Genomic DNA, 18930 nt, shown 5'->3' on the forward strand with positions numbered 1-18930 from the left:
ACACCCACCCCCCAAAGGTGCCACCGGAAGGTGCTACCCACCCCCTGCCAGGGCCAGAAGATCCAATGGATAATGCATTCACTGGGATGCCACCTCGCCGTCGATTATGACTCTTTTTTTACGTCACGAACACCCGAGGATCACGGACGCACAGAGGAGGACAAACTTCCCAGCAGCCGGCCTCCCCTCCTACACCGCCCCCCGCCCCCTGGCCCTGGCCCCCTGCTCTCGGTGGGTCCCGCTGGGCGGCTTCTGGGCGGTTTGCGGTAGCCAGCGGACCCGGCTCCCGTGGGTGGGACAGACAGCCACCACAAGCCCACTCGGCCCGTGTGAAACAACACCCAATCACTGCATCCACCCTCCCAGAGCGCCCCGGAGGAAATGGCATCATGACTTTCATTTTGCTCCGTTTCTGACCGACCCAAGGAAAACAACTCGTCCTAAGACAATCCTCGGGGTATCCGATGTCAGGGGCTGGGCGGACGCTCCGGAATGTTATCAAGTGACCTCAAGGAGAAATTAATTTTCAGGAGCTAAAATAACCGCCTGCTGCCCAGGCACGGCCAGTTTCCCTCCCTGCAGACGCGGATTTCACTTTCCCCAGGCAGAACAGAACACACTCCTGCATCCCCGTTTCTTCAGAAAAGTCTATAAATAACCGAGGATCAGCAAAATTATGCAAAACACCCTGCTAGGAGAAGAAATGTAAACTAAAACCACTTACAGAGAGACTCAGGCTGCCAACTTAATCTGATTCTACGACGACTGTAAACATGTTGTACTTTTGGAACCTGAAGAGATCCACATTAGCACGGATGCCATGGCAAAAAAAAAAAAAAAAAAAAAAAGAAAAAAAAAGAAAAGAAAAAACAAAACAAAACAACAGCTAAACAACAAAAGCCCACCCCTGAAACCGAGCGGCACGGTCCGGCGCCCTGCACGGTCCGGACCCGCGGTCACCAGCTGCAGCAGCAGCAGCGAGCCCGGCTTGCACACGCCAACTGTTTTGACTACGGGCACTTGTTAAACACAGAGTTTCAGGTCCTACCAGTTGGACACCAGAAGTTCACAGAACTGACCCGGTGCCAAGAACAACAAGCACAGAAAGCGAAACGGCTGCCTCGTGTGCCGTGTTTTTGTTAACTGTTTATGCAAGCCCCAAACCGATTGGGGAACAATTATGAATAAAGCAGAACTTAAAGAACAAAAGCAAAAGATTACCACCTTGAAGGAAATGGAGATGTTGACAGATAAAGGACAGCCGTCAACCTAGTTTATCGGTGGGGTGGGTGGGGGGTTTTCAGAGAGAATCAGTGTGGGGGGGAGGGGCAGGTGTCACATGACGAACTGCCGTTATTAGGAGGAACCGGGTGCTTCCTCGAAGCATCTTTTACTTTGAGATCGACTTAAGAGATGTCGCAAATGCTGAGGCCTCAGTGCACATCTGGGGGTGACTGCAGAGGCCCTGGTATTTCGAAGTTGGCAAAGCCCATAGGAGGAGAAAGGGGCGTGCTGAACAGAGATTTCAAGACACAGGAAAGGGACTTCCAAGCGTCCTGCTCTGTGATGTGAGATCACCGAACCACTCAGGAAGCAGACGCAGGGGCCCGCGTCCCTGGGTTGTTTCTGTCCTGGTCCTGAGAAAGGTTTCCCTGCCCTCTACGGGTTTAGGGTTGCTGGGGTCAAGCTTTCGCCTTCATCCAGGACTGCACTCTGTGTTCTTTAGGTGACAGTGAATAAAGTATTTCATCTGGCAAAATAAAATAAAAAGGAATGTTTACGTCGCCTGTTTAACCAGGGTTTCCATTTCTTCTCCAGAATGCGTTCAGCACCATCTCCGGTGAGGAACAAGACAAGAGAATTAACCGGATTGTATGAGGATTTGAAAAAGTGAATTCCAAGAGAACTGGGGTGTCGATGTAAGGGTGAGGAATTTTAAATTGCTGAGTGGACTCAAGCCCTCCCCTTATCTATCTATCTATCTATCTATCTATCATCTACCATCTATCTCTCTCTCTAGCTAAGGAGATTTCAAAATGCAGCAAGCAAGCCCAGCTAAGACAGTCTCTTTTTAAAATGGGCTCGGGAGGCCATAAGGGAAGAGGAATATTTGCACGTCTTTATTGTAGGAGCCAAGAACTTTTTAAAAAAAAATTTTTTTTTAAGATTTTATTTATTTGTTAGAGAGAGAGCAAGCACAGGCAGACAGAGTGGCAGGCAGAGGCAGAGGGAGAAGCAGGCTCCCTGCCAAGCAAGGAGCCCAATGTGGGACTCGATCCTAGGAATCCTAGGACGCTGGGATCTCATGACCTGAGCGGAAGGCAGCCGCTTAACCAACTGAGCCACCCACGCGTCCCGGGAGCCAAGAACTTTTAAAAAGACCTTTCAGGGCACCTGGGTGGCTCAGTGGTTTAGGCCACTGCCTTCGGCTCAGGTCATGATCTCAGGGTCCTGGGATCGAGTCCCGCATCGGGCTCTCTGCTCGGCAGGGAGCCTGCTTCCCTCTCACTCTCTCTGCTTGCCTCTCTGCCTACTTGTGATCTCTCTCTGTCAAATAAATAAATAAAATCTTTAAAAAAAAAAAAAAAGACCTTTTAGCCAGCAGCAAGCTCTCAGCCGGGACTTAAAGTCCTCCTCATCAAGACACCTGAATCAGGGGCGCCTGGGTGGCTCAGTGGGTTAAAGCCTCCGCCTTCGGCTCAGGTCATGATCCCGGGGTCCTGGGATTGAGCCCCACATGGGCTGTCTGCTCAGCGGGGAGCGCGCTTCCCTTCCTCTCTCTCTGCCTGCCTCTCTGCCTACTTGTGAACTCTGTCAAATAAATAATAAATTTAAAAAAATTAAATTAAAAAAATAAATAAAAAAAAAGACATCTGAATCACCCTCACTCTTCATCTCAGAAAGAGCCCATGCAATTAACATGGTTTAATCCCTTATTTGTATATTGACCTGGCCAATCCCAGCTAGCCTCGTTTCAATGCCTCCTTTGCACAGAGGACCTGAATGAGGACTGCACACCTAGCCCTGCCCCTTCTTTGTCTTCCTTAGGACACGGTCCGGGTTTCTACCTGAATCTGTGTCTTCTCAATTGCAACTCTAGCGGCACAAGTGAATGCCTGTTGGCTTAAATTTTCATGACTTCTTTCTTGGTCCACACTATTTATCTATCATCTATCATCTACCTTCGATCCGAAGAATCCAACGTTGCCACTTTCCCACTCCAGAGGGTTAGGAAAAAGCAATGAGTAAGTAGTCACAGGTTGTTGGGATAACCACTGTGACTTAGGCCAGATTCGTGTTTATTCTGGAGAGTAAATGTTGTTCCTCTGGTTCGGGGGATCAGCAGTGCGATGGTGGACACGAGCCCACCTGGTGGCTATGAGCCCACACTTTATTACAAACTAGATATAGAAATGGTTTCGCTGTGATCTGAAAAGGAGCCCTCCCCGCCCCCACCCCTGGAGCGACACACAGCAGCTGCCAGACAGATCAAGAGAGAAGAGCAAAGGCGTCCAAGACAAAGGAAGGAGCTGAGAAGGAAGACGGCTGGGGGTGGGGGAGGGGAGAATGGGGGAAAGGCGGGAGAATGGGAGAGAAGGATCCTGTCGGGGCCCAGGGAGTCTCCAACCACCTCTGGCCTCTGGGTTGGCAACAGACTCTGGAGAGTGACTCCAGAACTTTCACGAGGCGTGCCCTCCTCGTAAAGCGCCATGGTTTACGGGTCCCCTTCATGCTCATGATGTTATTTGCCCCTCAGAGACATCCTGCATGGGCAGGTCCCGAGCAACGAAGGAAGCAAGTTGAGGCTCAGGGAGGCCTCTGTCTTAGCCCCACCAGTGAGATGACTTGTGCGCTGTGCTGGCCTGGCACTTTCTCTTCGCAGAGCACTTAAAGAGGGGCAGGGTTTATCCTTCCCATGTCCAGACACGTACACTGTACACCGAGATTCTGGGGAGGCCACAGGTCATGTCCAAGGCCACACTGCAAATAATATGCAGCACTGGGTCTCCTAATTGCTCATCCAGCCTTTCTTGCTTACCTCTACCACGTTCCCAGAACACTTAATGATTGACTCAAAAAGGCCACCAATGTAGCTGTATTTTAAGAGCACATCATCTCTAGATTCTTCTCAGAACTGTCTGCACAGCTCTTCGGCAGCCGTTCACACTGCCATTCCCCAGCGCAGGAGGTGCCTCTCCACGTAGGTCAATGGGAAGCCACCATCTCTGCCCCGTGAGAACCCTGTCCTTCTTCGTCTGCTTACTTCACCCACGTGCTAACCCCTGGCTCTTCCCCTAATCCTGGTCTAAGGAGAAGCCCCAGCAGAGCGTCCCAGCAGGCCTGCCAAGCTGAACATTAGGGAGTCTGCATTTCCAAGGTGTGCTGTCTCGAATGTAGGAGGGATTGGGCTCAGCCACGGTTTGGTGGATGTCTTCTTCACCAGTGTGTTTCCGGGCTATGCTTCTGCAGAGTTCTATAGCAGCAGAGGCCACTGAAAATACTGGATCAAGTGGAGGGTCCCGCTGTCGTGTTCCTGGTCTGTGCTGAGTGGACACGTTCACAGCCTGATAGAAAATGGTATTGCTATTGTGTGATACACCATGAGCGAGTTTATTGCAGATTTGGGGCACTTCCTCTGAGGGAACATGGTAGTGAGTTCCTGCAAATGGCCACAGGGTTTGTGGGGGAGAACGGGGATATCTGTCAGGAACCCAAGAGCTCAGGGCCATGACCAGTGATGCCAAACGTGGAAGGCAGAGGGAAGACAGTCTGGAGGCGAAGATTGCAGAGTTCTAGAGTGTTTGGCCACTGCCTTATGAATCTACCTCTCCCCCTCTTTTCTCCGCCAAAACCCAACAAGAAAACACAGAAGCAAAGGCCAGAGGAGCTGGGGGTCAAGGCAGACTTTATGTTCAAAGTGCCTACGCAGCCTAGCTGGTGAGGACTGATCAAATGCAGAAGCTTCTGTTCGCTGCAGAGGCTCTGTGGTCAGAGGAATGCACAGGTGGCACCTCTCACTGGTTTATTTGAGGTTGTTTTGGTTTGGTGACCACAGGACATTTGCATCCATGCTGCCTGATAAGAATGTAGGGCCTGGGTAAATGAGAACAGTCTCGGTAGGAAAACTCATTTGCTTACAAGATAAAAAGCCAGTAGAGTATTTCCACATAACTTGTGGCTCTTGTGAGCAGAGAGACCACTTTTTTAAAATCCCCAAATGGAACACATGGTTCAGCAGGCACTGGTATATTTAGGGAAGACAGGGTAGGCTATTTAAAATCAGCAACTTCTGAAAATCCTTGAGGCATGACCACCCGATCTGTATGATCAAATTAGTAAAAGTGGGCTAGGAGCAGGCTGTGGAATATTAGCAGAAACTTGTAGTTAGTATCCGTGTGCTCCACAAAGCGAGTTCTACCACAGAACAAACAGTACTCTGTCGATGGATACAGTGGTTTGGGGAAGGCAGGTGAGCACAATACATCCAGGCCCCGGAGGACGATGGCAGAGGGGGAGATGGAGCTGAGGCCCTGGACCCACTCTCTGCGCGTCGACACTCCCCCTGGTGAAGGCAGCTGCCTCTGAGTTCATCCACACAGGAGGAAGCTGGACCAGCAAGGTCTTCAAAACATAGCCCGGACGTGTGGAAAGCTGACCAGGAAAAGGACGGAGCCAAAAAAAAGGACAGAGGCCTGAGGTGTCAGGGGACAGAAAGCCAAGGTAAGCGCATCAGCAGCTGTGGCCACGGATTTGGCTTCTCGTCCCTTGGGTTCTTGTCCCTGATGCTCCCTGCACACTTTCAGGTCAGGACCTGTGGCCCAGCTCCATGCTCTTCCCTTCTGCCTGGATTCACGGGGCTGAGCCAGCCTTCCAGATCTTACCTGGGACTGGCATTTGGCTTAATCCTTGGTGATGTGGACTCAGGATCAAAGCCACGGGGCCAGAGGTATCCACACGGAGGCTACATACAATAGGCTTTTGGGATAGTAACAATTTCTGCCAGCCTGAGCCCTATGGCACCACAATTTGCAAAGTGGCTTTTAATGTGGGTTGACTGGACTCGGACCACCGGGCTGTTAAGTTCCTCGGAAACAGTTCCGAGTCTCGTTTATTTTGAAGGCTGACACCTCGCCAAGCACAGAAGCCTTGCTGTGAGTTTTTAATACGCATTTTGAATGAATGATTGAAATTCCTCGTAATGTACACCACAAAGATACATGGATACCGCACTAGGCAGCAGCAGGGCTGCGTCGTGAATGACCAGACCCGGGCCCCCGTGTACGAGGTTACTGGGCAAGCCACTGACCCTACTCTAGGCAGTTTGCAATGCTGTAGCCTGGCTTTCTGCTCCCAGCCGAGCTGCCCTTTGCCCTGTTGTTGACTAGCTCTTCCTGGTCAACACATCAAATGTCGGTGCACTTTCCACCCAGATGCAAAGAAGACTAATTAATCAATAAATGAACCTCCCCCTGCAGGGGTTTTGAAAAGTGTGCGCGTGTGTGTGTGCATGGCTACCTTAAGAGTGGAGAGCTTTTTTTTTGAGAATAGGTATCTTACGTTGATTTTTAAAAATTACAGCAAAAGGGGTAGATACTGTGCCCCCAACCAAACCTAAATAACAAGCAATCGGGCCCTGGGAAGGTAAATTACTGAGCCCGCTACTCCATGCAATGCTGGGAAGCTATAAAAGTGATGACGTAGATCTATATTCACTGAAGTATACGTCCTCAACAATTTTAAATGGGAAAAAAGGGTCAGATTTCAAAAGGCAGATTTCCACTTTTATTTTGTAAAATATAAGATATATGCATATAGATACACGCACACAACATAGGGACAAACACAGAAACACAGAAAAACGACTGTTATATTTTACACCAAAATACCAAAATATTTATTATTATTATTTTTTAAGATTTTATTTATTTGAGAGAGAGAGAGAGGGAGCAAGTGCAAGCTGGGGGAGCAGTAGACGGAGAGGGAGAAGCAGGTTTCCTGCTGAGCAAAGACTCCATCCAGGACCCTGGGATCTTGACCTCAGCCAAAGGCAGACACTTAACAACTGAGCCACCCAGGTGCCCCTACTTTCTTACTTCTTGAAATTTAGGCAGTTTTTACAATGTATTACTTTCATAATAAGAAAGAAAAGCAATTTTCACTTTGGGGGAAAAAAAAACAACAACCCTGCTTTATTATGCAAAACAGTACACTGCTGCCCACCTCCCCACCTCACCCTCACCTCAGGTGTGACTGTTGCCATGGGAACATTTGCTCGGATTAGGCATCAACGAGGCGGGATACTCAAACTCCCATGGGCCTTTCCCCCTGGGCTCTCACTAGCTGGTTTCCTCAAATTTTCAAAAAAGTTCTACTTATACAAAGAAGGGTAAGTTGAATCCTTACTAGAAATTTTTTACATTAATGCCTTTAAGGCAAAGGAAAGGCTTACAGGTTGTACTTGTAAGGCTCATGCTCTCTTCTCTGATGGAATTAAGGGGAAAAGTAAATCTCCAAGCAGGACGGGGATGGCTTTTACTTCCCTGCAAAAGCAGGGTCACTCATGGGGTTTCTCCATTCTATAGGAAGACAAGTGAAAGAGTTGACATGATCTATATTCTAAATGTTTATTTATTTGAGAGTGAGAGCACCTGCGTGCATAAGCAGATCGAGGGAGGGGCCGAGAGAGTCTTTTTTTTCTTTTTTTGAAGAATTTATTTACTTATTTGAGAGGGGGAGAGAGTGAGTACAAGCAGGGAGAGCAGCAGGCAGAGAGAAAGGGAGAAGCAGGCTCCCTGCTGAGCAAGGAGCCCCATGTGGGACTTCATCCCAGGACCCTGGGATCATGACCTGAGCCGGAAGTCAGCTGCTTAACCCACTGAGCCTCCCAGGCACCCCTGTCATCTATGTTCTAAAGCTAGTTTTCCCCCAAGCCAGAGTCAAGTCAAAGCATGAAGCAATGTTGGGTTTAAGGACAAGAATAACCCCCAGCTCTGGTCAGTGCTCTTCTCCCCACAAAGTGTATTCATGTCCATGGGGTGGCTGGTACCTCCCGTAAGAAATGACTAGGCAGAGAGGGCAAGCAAGTGTATCACTCTCAGTTTACAAATGAGGAAGGGAAGACTTATCACGGTTAGGCAACGTGCCCAAGGCCTGCCCACTGGGAGCTGGTAGAGACGGGACTCCAACCCAGTTCTCCTGGTGTGTTCTTTTCATTCTGTGCTACAGCGCTGTCTATAAATAGAGTAACCATATACTTTTTTATCCTAACTGGACACCTCTGAAAATAAAAGGGGGTGTGAAATGGATGGGCCGGCCCCAAGGCAACTTTCCCGAACAATCCAGGATTTTATGGTCACTTTGGATATAATCTGGGCCCCCGGCCCGCCACCGAGAATCATACCTTTCGAACGGGATGGAGAAATGGAACTCAAGTTACAATGTCTATAATTTACTTTAAAATACTTTATTACAAACAAATAGAAAAAAAGTACTTGAGTCTGACTGGTGGTGTACTGTTGAGTCTGGGCTCTCCGTCTATGGGTGATCAGTTCGCAAGTTATCAAGAACACAAAATCCAGGTGCGCCTGGGTGGCTCCGTCAGTTAAGCGTCTGCCTTTGGCTCGGGTCTCGATCCCGGAGTCCTGGGGTTGAGCCCCATGTCAGACTCCCTGCTCCTCAGGGAGTCTGCTTCTCCCTCTGCCCCTCCCCCCAACTCATTCTCTCACTCTCTCTCTCTCAAATAAGTAAATAAAATTTAAAAAAAAGAAAAAAGAAAAAGAATACAAAGTCCAGCTTGGGTAAATGGTATTAATCTCAGAGGTCACACTCCAAAAGTGGCTGCTTTAAGGGGAGGTGGTGGGGGGATGGGCAAAATAAGTGATGGGGATTGGACACTGATGAGCACTCAGTAATGTACAGAATTGCTGAATCGTGAGAAACTAATATGCAACTGTTTTCTTAAACTATACTGGAACTGAAATTAAAAAATACAAATTAAGGAAAAAAAACCCACCAAAAACTCCGAAAGTGGCCGGCTACTTTAAATCCTTTCGCTATCTGGTTTTTGATCAACACTCTAAACATAAAAAATGGGCTTCTGTTCGGTGAAACCTTGACTTAGTATAAGGAAAGCTAGAAAACGATTCTTTTTGGTGAAATTAGAGGTATTCAAGATAGGTGGCCGGGGCACAGGCCTTAGAGACATCCCACCCTTGAATGAACAGAGGGTTCGAATCCAGCGAGGCCCGTCCCTTCGGCCTTAGGGACGGCACCGGAGGTGGCCTTGGGCAGCCAGTGAGTTTGGAGGGTTGAAGACAGCATGATGCTGATTTGGGGAAACAGAGTCCTGTGTTTGGAATATTCTCGTCACTGCCTTGAGTGAACCTTCTGCATAGGGATGGCTGAGATAGCTCCGAGGAGAGGAGGAGACTTCATCATGTTTACCGAGGAGGTTAAGTCCATTGTCTTCTTCCCACTGGTTGACACACATTTGTTTGATCAATGTCATACCTACCACAGCCTTCAGTCTGACAGGAAGACCCCCTATAACCTGGTAGCGAGGGTATGGGGGAGCAGCAGCCCTCACCACCTCAACCTTCTACAACCTTCTACCACGGCAACCCCGAGGAGTCCTGTACCGCCACAGCAGCTGAGGTCAGTCCACAGTGAGCATGCCTCTAGGTGAGTCTCTAGTGGGTAGATTTCAGGAAGGGATCCCTTGAAACACATTCCTTTTCGGGCGTCTGGGTGGCTCAGTCAGTTGGGTGTCTGCCTTTGGCTCAGGTCATGATCCCCGGGCCCTGGGATTGAGCCCTGTGTTGGTCTCCCTGCTCAGGGGGGAGTCTCCTTCTCCTTCTGTCCCTCCCCCTGCTCTCTCCCTCTCAAAAATAAATAATAATAATAATAAAAAACCTTAAAAAAACCCCCAGGGCTGCCTGGGTGGCTCAATGGGTTAAAGTCTCTGCCTTCCGCTCAGGTCATGATCTCAGGGTCCTGGGATGGAGCCCTGCATTGGGTTCTCTGCTCAGCAGGGAGCCTGTTTCCCCACCCCCTCTCTGTCTGTCTCTCTGTCTACAAGTGATCTCTCTCTCTGTGTCAAATAAATCAATAAAATATTTAAAAAAAAAACAACCCCCCCCAAAACAAACAAACAAAATCCCCCAACATATTCCTTTTCATACCAGATTATGAGCCTCATGAAGGCAGACACTGGGTCTGTCGTGTTCACCCTTCTAGTCCCTAAGCCTCATGCAGTGCCCAACCACAAAAATTAAGCGACAGACACTCATCCAATGAATAACAGAAATGAATAGGAATTCTTTTATTTCTAGCGTATTTTATAACTAATCTGTGATTGTTCTTTACTCTGCTAAACGATCACTGGTCTTCATTTACCATATTCTGCTGCTTGCTTTGGATTAAGTCAGTACCTTAAAAGGTAACAAATAACACGCGGGTGGAGGGCCCTGGCTGGCTCACTCGGTGCCGTGTGCAACTCCGAATCTCAGGGTTGTGAGTTTGAGCCCCGTGTTGGGAGGAGAGATTACTTAAAACACGAAACACAACAAGCTGGTAGTAAAAGCCACGGGGACGACACGGTTTAATCTTCACAACAGCACACTGAGATTGGTATCATCACCCTCTCGTCTGGATGAGGAATTCAAAGCCCAGAGCAGCTCACACTCAAGTGAATCAAGGCAGAACCTGAGTTTAGGACTTGAACTCTGTCGGACTCTGAACCCAAGTGGGCTCTGCTGTCGGGAGTTAGCAATTCCTCAGTGTGGCAGGAATTGAGTTTTTAAAATTTTTGTTTTATTTTTATTACTTGTACGCTACTCACTTCATGTCCTGCTCTTGAACACACACAGCTTTTGGCACTTCGTTGTATTTTATCAAAAGCTTTTTCTGGGTGGGGGAGGAAAGCTAGATGGATGTTGGAATATAGGAGCCAGCTTTCCGGTTCTTTTGCTTTTAATTATTTTGATTGACATGTGGCATTGCTCTCAATGTCTAATGGCCTCTTGTGTCTTTGAGCCGCAGAAGAATCAGTCCCTAGGAATCTGTCACAGCACTTGTCTCCAGGGCCCCGGGGCGCTCTGGCTCACTCTGATCCCCCCCCCCCGCCCCCCGGCATCCTTCCCTCCTGCCACCCTGGACTCTGGACAGCATTTTGTTTCACGCCCCTGTGACTCGGTGCACAGTGTTCTTCCCTGGAATCCACCCTGGCCTTCCGCACCTTGCTTAACTCTTCGTCTTCTGTCAAGACCCAGTTCACACGGAACCACATTCGGGCTATGCGGGGGACCCCATCACCCTGCACCTTTCCCAGGTCGCCCTCCTGTCCCCTTCTTGGGGTTCCCAGGACACGCTGGGCACACCTCCACTTAGCGCGTGGTCCACGGCTCTGGACTGACCCGTGGGATGGCCTTCCTCTCCCACGATTCCCAAAAGAGACGCAGTCAAAGATCTCATCTCGGCGCCGGCACAGAGCAGGCACTCAAAGTGTGTCAGAGAACACTGCGGGGACGAATCGGGAAATAATTCGCCAGTCCGCGGTAAAGCAAGAGAGAATGCAGGGATCAGCTAGGCCAGAAGTTTTGAGTGGGCAGAGGGCTAGCTAATCTTAATTACTTGTCTTAGCCAGGGGGTTCAAAAGTTATTTTTTGAAGCCTAAGAGCACACGAGGGTGGGTTTTTATGAGAGGCAACAGTCTATTTAATTTTGAGAGTTCTCCCTTGCTTGTTACTGGGGAAAAAAAGAAAAGAAAAAAAGCTCTGGAGAAATTTCCCCGATGCAACCAGTTACAAGGTCGCTAGTGTTTTGTGGGCTCCCGGCATCCCCTTGGGGGCTGGGGGTGACCTGACAGCACCCATAGGTCAGGTGGCCCTGGCAGTTCACGGGGCGCTCACCAACTCCGGGGAGCCCCGCTGAGCTGAGAAGTTCCTGGGTCCCAAATGCACAACCCGAGGAGAGCCGCAGCTTGATCTGACCGTGGGACTCTGGCCTAATGAAATAAACAATTCCCAGCAGAGGCTGACCCTTCAGAATGTAATTCTTTCTAACCACACTGTGTAGATAAAAATAATTTAGTGATTTCCTCCCACTAAACTCTTGGGCACCAACCAAGAAGTCTGCAGCTTGGCTGTTGGGATGCTAACTGTACACGTGTAAATATTTAGGCGTTCCTCAGTTCTTATCAGTGTTTATCCCCAGGGATGCACCTGGCAGTTTTAGTCAGATGGTTTTTCCCTGGGCGGAGCTGTCCCAGGCATGGCAGAGCGCTTAGCACCTCCGGATACTAGGACGGCCACAAAAACGCACATTTCCAGATGTGTCCAGGGGTGAGAGCTGTTGCGAGTCCTGGGACTGCTGGTGTGGTTAGCTTTGATTCCTTTGGTGGCCACAGGGGCTTGGAAGGGATCAAACAAGCCACCTGCACCAGTGGGGGGTTGGAACAAGTCCCAGGAAGTCAGAGAGAGAGCGCACCTGACTGGGACCTTGCCTGAGAATGAGGCCTGCCTGTGGCAGACAGTAGAGGTCCAGAGAGCAGGGAGGATGCCGGGGTCCCTTGAGTGAAGAAGTCAAAGCATTCAGCGAGCTGGCCTTCCAAAACCTGAGATCAGAGCTGAAGCAGAGGCCAACACGGTGCAAAAGGGCTAGCGGAAAACAATGGCCGTGAACTCTGGTGACGCCGGGCCTCCTCCTTCCAGCCTGCAGGGGCCAAGGAGGACACGGACACGGGACAGCGCTAACGGTCCCAAGGTTCTGCGGAGCACTGACAACATGACAGCCCCATCCCTGCCACCATCACTGCCGTGGCCAGCCCTGTCCACGTCACCCACTGCCGAGAATTTCCAAGTCTCTCAACGTGACCTTCCAAAGGGCATCCTGACCCCAAAGCGGGAGAGGCTCTAACAGTAGCCAGGGAGAAAAACCGGCCGAAGTGCTGCTGAGTTGGAGGGGCCTCGGGCACAGAGACCCCACAGCCATCACTCGGATTTCGGGGCTGGACTCTCGAGAGCCGGAGCGGGATGGCACTGGGCAAAGCTACTAGGAAGCCACTTATTCCCTTGTCTCATCTTTCTCACTTATTTAAAATTTATTTGGCTCTGTTGTTTGCAATTGTACAAGTGGCCTTAAATCCTTTTGTAACAAGGCTGGGTATAAATAAATAAAGCAAAGAAATGAAATACACGGCTGCTGGGCATGAGGAGCCTGGCTCGCGTCTCAGAGAAGGAGGCGCTCGGCCGAGACGGGGGTGGGGGAGACTGGCGCGACTCCGGTACCATGGAGAACAGCGAAGGCTGGCCCTGGGCCTGGCGCCTGCGTCCTGCCCTGTCCCCAGCCAGGAGTCCCAGCACCTTGTGCAAGCTACTAACATCTTGGGCCTCAGGGTCCTCATCCTTAAAACGAGAGATTTCACTGGATGGATTCAAAGGTCCCTTTATGTCCCAGCACTGGGATTCTAAGCCACACCCACACTTGGCTCTGGTTCCTCATGCTCTCGACTCTTTCTCAATATACTGCCTCTTCTCTAAGTGGAGTGGGCCAGTCGGGGCTCCTTCTAGAGGACTTTCTGTCCGTGCTGACAAATGGAAATAGCACCGGTCGGCTGAAGAGATAACTGGTCCGACCAGAGAGATGAATGTCCCATTACGAGAAACTGAAGCACTACTCATTTGAGATGAGAGGAAACCTGAGTTTTATGGGATAATTTATTGACCAATGTTCCCACTGTAAAAGGGGATTAAAAACACTGGTTTTTCTCTCCATTCGCTGATGAGGTGGTAAGTTCCCTACTTTTAAGTTCCCTACTTTTTAAGTTCTGTTATAGAAATGAATACCACATTTGTTTTCCCAGTTTCTATGACTGCTACACGGATCATTATTAATGATCAAAAGGATATTAGTAGCATTTGCCCAGGAAATGGAAGGTGTTGTTAATGTTCTGGGACATTCTTCTCTTAGCTATCCATTTAAGATTTTAGTGTGGCTTGTCTCCCAGACCCGTAGTCACCATTCCTACCTTTGTTTTTTTTTTGAGAGAGTGAGCGAGAGCACCCATGTGTGCATGCGGGGGCCAGGGCAGAGGGAGAGGGAGAGAGAGAGAGAATCTTAAACAGGCTCTAGGCCTGCCGGGATGCGGGGCTCGATCACACAACCCTAAGATCATGAGATCATGACCTGGGCTGAAATCAAGAGCTGGATGCTTAACTGACTGAGCCCCCCAGGGGACCTACCAACCCTTAGGGCCTCTGTTGCTCTGCTGCTTTTAGCAGACCCCATTCCGACTGCCAGAGAAGAGTGCCCTACAGGTACTTCTCAGAATTTAGACTGCTCATTAACTACCTGGAGATCTGGTTAAAATGCAGATTCCATATGTCAGCATCTAATCATGCCTTTTTATTTTTCTGTATTTCTGATCCTTTAACATCTAAGAGTCTTGTTGACCATGGGCGGTCCAACTCCTAGAGGTAGCAAAGGACTCACCCACAATGTATCTTTCATATGCAAATCAACCAATCTAAAGCCCATACCCACAACCATCTCTTTGACAGTCTAGGCCACTGCTCCCTTGTCCGGGTCACCCCAGGGTGGGGTACAGATAACCAGAGACTGCCCCTACACCCCGGAGCCTGCTTTGATTACTCCAACTAGCCACTGCCATGCCTGCTTACTCTGCCTCACCTGCTCCTTCCCGTGCAAACCACAGCAAAGACTCCTGCCTTTGCTTTCCCCACTTCCTCCGCCGCCTGACTGACCCAGGCGCTTTCCCGTGTGGTCCTGAGTGACACAGCACACCTCCTCCTCTTTGGAACTATAACAAAGTACCTTGTCACAGGCGGCGATCTCCTGATCTGTCTGCCTCACCAGCCCTGAGTAACAGTAAAACCTCCATCTTCCAGGGGCCGGGCATGAGGGTGCGGATGCTGCTGTTCTGGGAACCACAACTTGGCCGCAGAGTGGGGGTTCAAGGCTGGGCTCTGAGGGCAGTGCCCGCCCCACAGACACGACTGACATGTGGGTCCACAGAGCCTTGGCGACACAGAAATGAAACAAAATACAATGAAAAGGAAGCAGGGCCCGAGGCCCTTAAACTCTATCAGGCATAGTTGCAATAAGGGTGATCCCAGGCCCTGGGGGCGGGGGGAAGGGTTAGGGCTCTGGGGTGACAGCGGGCACAGGGCGCTTGCCGTGTGCCCCCTGCCTGAGCCCCATCTGATGTGGGCCCTGGAAGCCACGTAGGCATCTGTGGGAAGCCCCAGTCAGGAGGCTCCAGAGGACTCCTGGGATCCGGGCTCCTTACGGGTCCCCAGAGCAAGAGGCTATGCAGGTACCCGAGCCACAGGAGGGCTCTGTGCGCCTCCCACCCCCAGTGAGACTCAGGTGGTCTAGGCGGGATCTCAAACCTTCCCACTCCTGCCAGAGCACTTTCCTCCGCCCCAGGGCGGTGTGGCTCCGCGTGTTACTAATCAAAGCAAATCCCGATTTAGAACTATCAATTGTTAGTACTTCACATGGCTTATCTCATCTAATCCTCAGACCTCGGAGAAGTAGCTGCTATTTAAATCCTTATTTTCAAGATGAGTAAGCAAGTGCAGAGAGGTTAAATAGCTTGCCCAAGCCACCCACTCATTGACAGGATCAGAATTTATATCCACGTTCTGCGTAACGGGGCCTTCGCCAGCCGGCCGAGTGCTGCTTCCGTACCTAGGGTCCTGTTATTCCAGAAGAAGGCCTCCGTCTGCAGCGTTGGCATCAGCAGGCGCCAGCCCAGACCTGCTGACCTGGGATCTGAGCGTTAGCCCAGCACGGTCCGCTGCACGCTGCAGCTGGAGAATCTTATATCCAAAGCAAAACTGGTAGAAACTCATTTCCCAGGCCAGACCCATAGCCACAGCACAAGTTTAACTTGAAGCACGGATTTCACTGCTTAGAGGAATGTTCTGGAAGACGGCCTGGTATGCCAGCAAGAATTAGGCAAGGGTGCGAAACCCAGTTCCAGCAGCAGCTTACCAGCTCAGAAACTTTGGGCAGAGAATGTGAACTTATCTGAGCTTTCCCCCACCCCACCCCCCCAATCTGGAGAAGGGGGATGCAATATCCACCCCCCTGGAGTTCTGGAGAGCATTAAGAGAGAGAACTGTATAAAGCGCACTCACTAGGTGCCCAGCAATAGCGGCCCCAGGAATTTCTCAGAGCTGCCCAATTTTCTAAAATTCATGTTCTTTCGTATCGTGCTTTACAGCAGTCTGAATCCTGAATTCCTTTGGTGCCAAACTGAGAAAAGCTTTCAGAAAGAATAAGGAAGTCATAATCTTGAGTAACTGGAGTGGTGAGCTATCTAACTAATGCCCAAAGGCATTACTGTTATCGCCGAGATGCGGTGAGTGTCTCTAATACTATCAAAAAAGCTGCCAGCCCCACGGTCCGGGAGGAGTGCTCCCTTGTGAATGGCGGACATTCACATTTAAAGCAATCACTTTGCTCTTGACTACTTCCCTCCGACACCCAGTGAAGTTGGTACCGGTGGCATATTTATAAAAAAAAAGTACCCAATCCCATACCCCAGAAGTGCAGGAGGGATTATGGTGTGAAAAATCAGCCCCAAGCACGTACCCCATACTACAATGACGATTCCAGTCCTTTCGGAACCAAACCCATCCTCCCACTTCCAGTCCAACAGACAGACACCTCTGAGGAAGCAGCTGTCACGCTGATTAGGGAGGGCTGGGGCATCCCAATGAGACACCAGCAGGCCTCGGGTATAAGCAAAGAAAACGGACCCTCCCCAAAACGGGGGAGGGCAAAGAGAAAGGATGTGGTAGAGGAGGACGGGAGCCTCAGGGGGCATTTCTGTCATCCCTACCTTAGTAAGCTGCTATCAAATCAGCTTTTCACTCAAGCGCAGGGGGTACAAGTAGAATTCAAAGGATTTTTTTAAAAAGATAAGAAAAAAAGTGTAATCCTAGCTCTATTATATAAATTAAAACCCCACTGGGACATGTCAGTAGTTACTCTTCATATCTGTAAGGAAAAATTTCAATGACAGGGTGTAGGTGGTAAAATGAAAACCTGAGCAGACCTCATCTTTTCATTATTCCCTCCAGGATTTGAAAATCGCCACAAAAATATTAGATATTTTGTATGCGGGGGCCCAGTTTTTTTTTTTTTCCCCCCTGGTCCATTTAGATTCTGATCTAGAAACAAACAAAACACCTAACAAATGCCAAGACCAATGTGGGTTCTCATGCACCTTAACTTGGTCACTGTTATCATGTTACTTGTTTGTTAAATAAAAAATCGAATCATACGGGGTGCAGGCTGTCTCAGTTGGTGGAATGTGTGACTCTTGATCTTGGGGTTGTGAGTTTGAGCCCCACGTTGGGTGTGGAGATGTCTTAAAAATAAAAACCTTAAAAACCAATTGAATCGTATAAGCAATATACGTGTGTGTAATAAAAGATGTAGAAAATTCAGACAATGAATGAGGAAGAAAACTGGAATTACCCGTGATCACTACACCTTTTTGTTTAAACATTCACGTATGTGCATATTTAAAAAAAATGAGACTGTACTAAGGGCTGTGTATTAAGTGGATTTAATGTTATTTAGTTTTTGCATCATGAACATTTCTTCACATTATGAAAAAAACTCTTTTTAAAGACTTATTTATTTGTTTGAGAGAGAGAGAGAGCACGCACACCTGGGGGCGGGTGCAGAGGTAGAGAGAGAGAGAGAGAATCCGAAGCAGACTCAGTGCTGAGCGCAGAGCCCAATGCAGGGCTTGATCTCGAAACCCTGAGATCAGGACCCGAACGGAAACCAAGATGGGGCTCTTAACCCATTGTGCTACCCAAGTGCCCCATGAAAAAATTTCTGAAACTATTTTGAGAGGTCTACTTAGAATTCTCATAGCCCTACTCTCAGGGCATTCATATTGGTTCCAATTTTTTGCTATTCTAGATAATTATGTAGTGAACATCCTTTAGGTAAATTTTTTACACATTTCTATTTACTTTCTTATGTAAACTCCTCGAAGCAGAATTTGTGGTTCCAGGCCCTTGATTCATGAGTCAAATGCCTGGCGGAAAGGGAGGCCCCATTTACATGCCCATCAGCTTGGGAATGAGTCTGTTTTCTTTCTTCCTCACTAACACTTGGTATTGTCGATTTCTTTTTTTTTTTTATAAAGATTTTATTTGACAGAGCGAGATCACAAATAGGCCGAGAGGCAGGCAGAGAGAGAGAGGAGGAAGCAGGCTCCCTGCCAAGCAGAGAGCCCAACGTGGGACTCGATCCCAGGACCCTGAGATCATGACCTGAGCCCAAGGCAGAGGCTCAACCCACTGAGCCACCCAGGCGCCCGGTATTGTCGACTTCTAAACATTGGCCATTTTAATAAGTTTTTGTTTTACTTATTTTTTGTTTACCATTGAGGCTGAATATTTTTCATGTTCATTCACTACTTGAGTTTCTTCTCTTATGAATTGCCTGTTTATATCCATTCTGGCATTAGTATATTTGCTTTTTGTCACTAATCTGTGAGAATTTTTTATAATAGTATGAATAGTAATATTTTAATATCGTAAGTTCAAAATTATAATTGCTTTTTTTAAAATTTATTTTTTTATTTTATTTTATTTATTTGACAGAGAGAAATCACAACTAGGCAGAGAGGCAGGCAGAGAGAGAGAGGAGGAAGCAGGCTCCCCGCGGAGCAGAGAGCCCAACATGGGGCTCGATCCCAGGACCCTGGGATCATGACCTGAGCCAAAGGCAGAGGCTTTAACCCACTGAGCCACTCAGGCGCCCCTATAATTGCTTCTTAATAAGACAACTGGGAAATAGTTACTATCCAGCATTAAAAGATGGTTTTTAGTTTTTGTGGTTTTTGTTTGTTTGTTTAGTTTTTTTTTGTGATGGGGT

The 18930-nt window shown here is 48.9% G+C and overlaps 1 protein-coding gene across 7 annotated transcripts in view; it reads right to left on the minus strand.

The window, feature by feature from the left end:
* The window catches only part of ATXN7L1 (ataxin 7 like 1), a 238767-nt gene that overhangs the window by 76426 nt on the left and 143411 nt on the right, over window positions 1–18930 (minus strand). The window contains exon 1 of one of the 7 annotated variants that reach the window (XM_046020555.1): window positions 725–1179. The exons of the other annotated variants lie outside the window; for them this stretch is intronic. The gene's annotated coding sequence lies outside the window, so the exon portion shown is untranslated. Of the gene's footprint in view, window positions 1–724; window positions 1180–18930 lie in introns of those variants that run through there. 7 annotated transcript variants of the gene reach the window in all.

The sequence above is a fragment of the Meles meles genome, chromosome 10, assembly GCF_922984935.1.
Source record: "Meles meles chromosome 10, mMelMel3.1 paternal haplotype, whole genome shotgun sequence".
Taxonomy (NCBI): Eukaryota; Metazoa; Chordata; class Mammalia; order Carnivora; family Mustelidae; genus Meles; species Meles meles.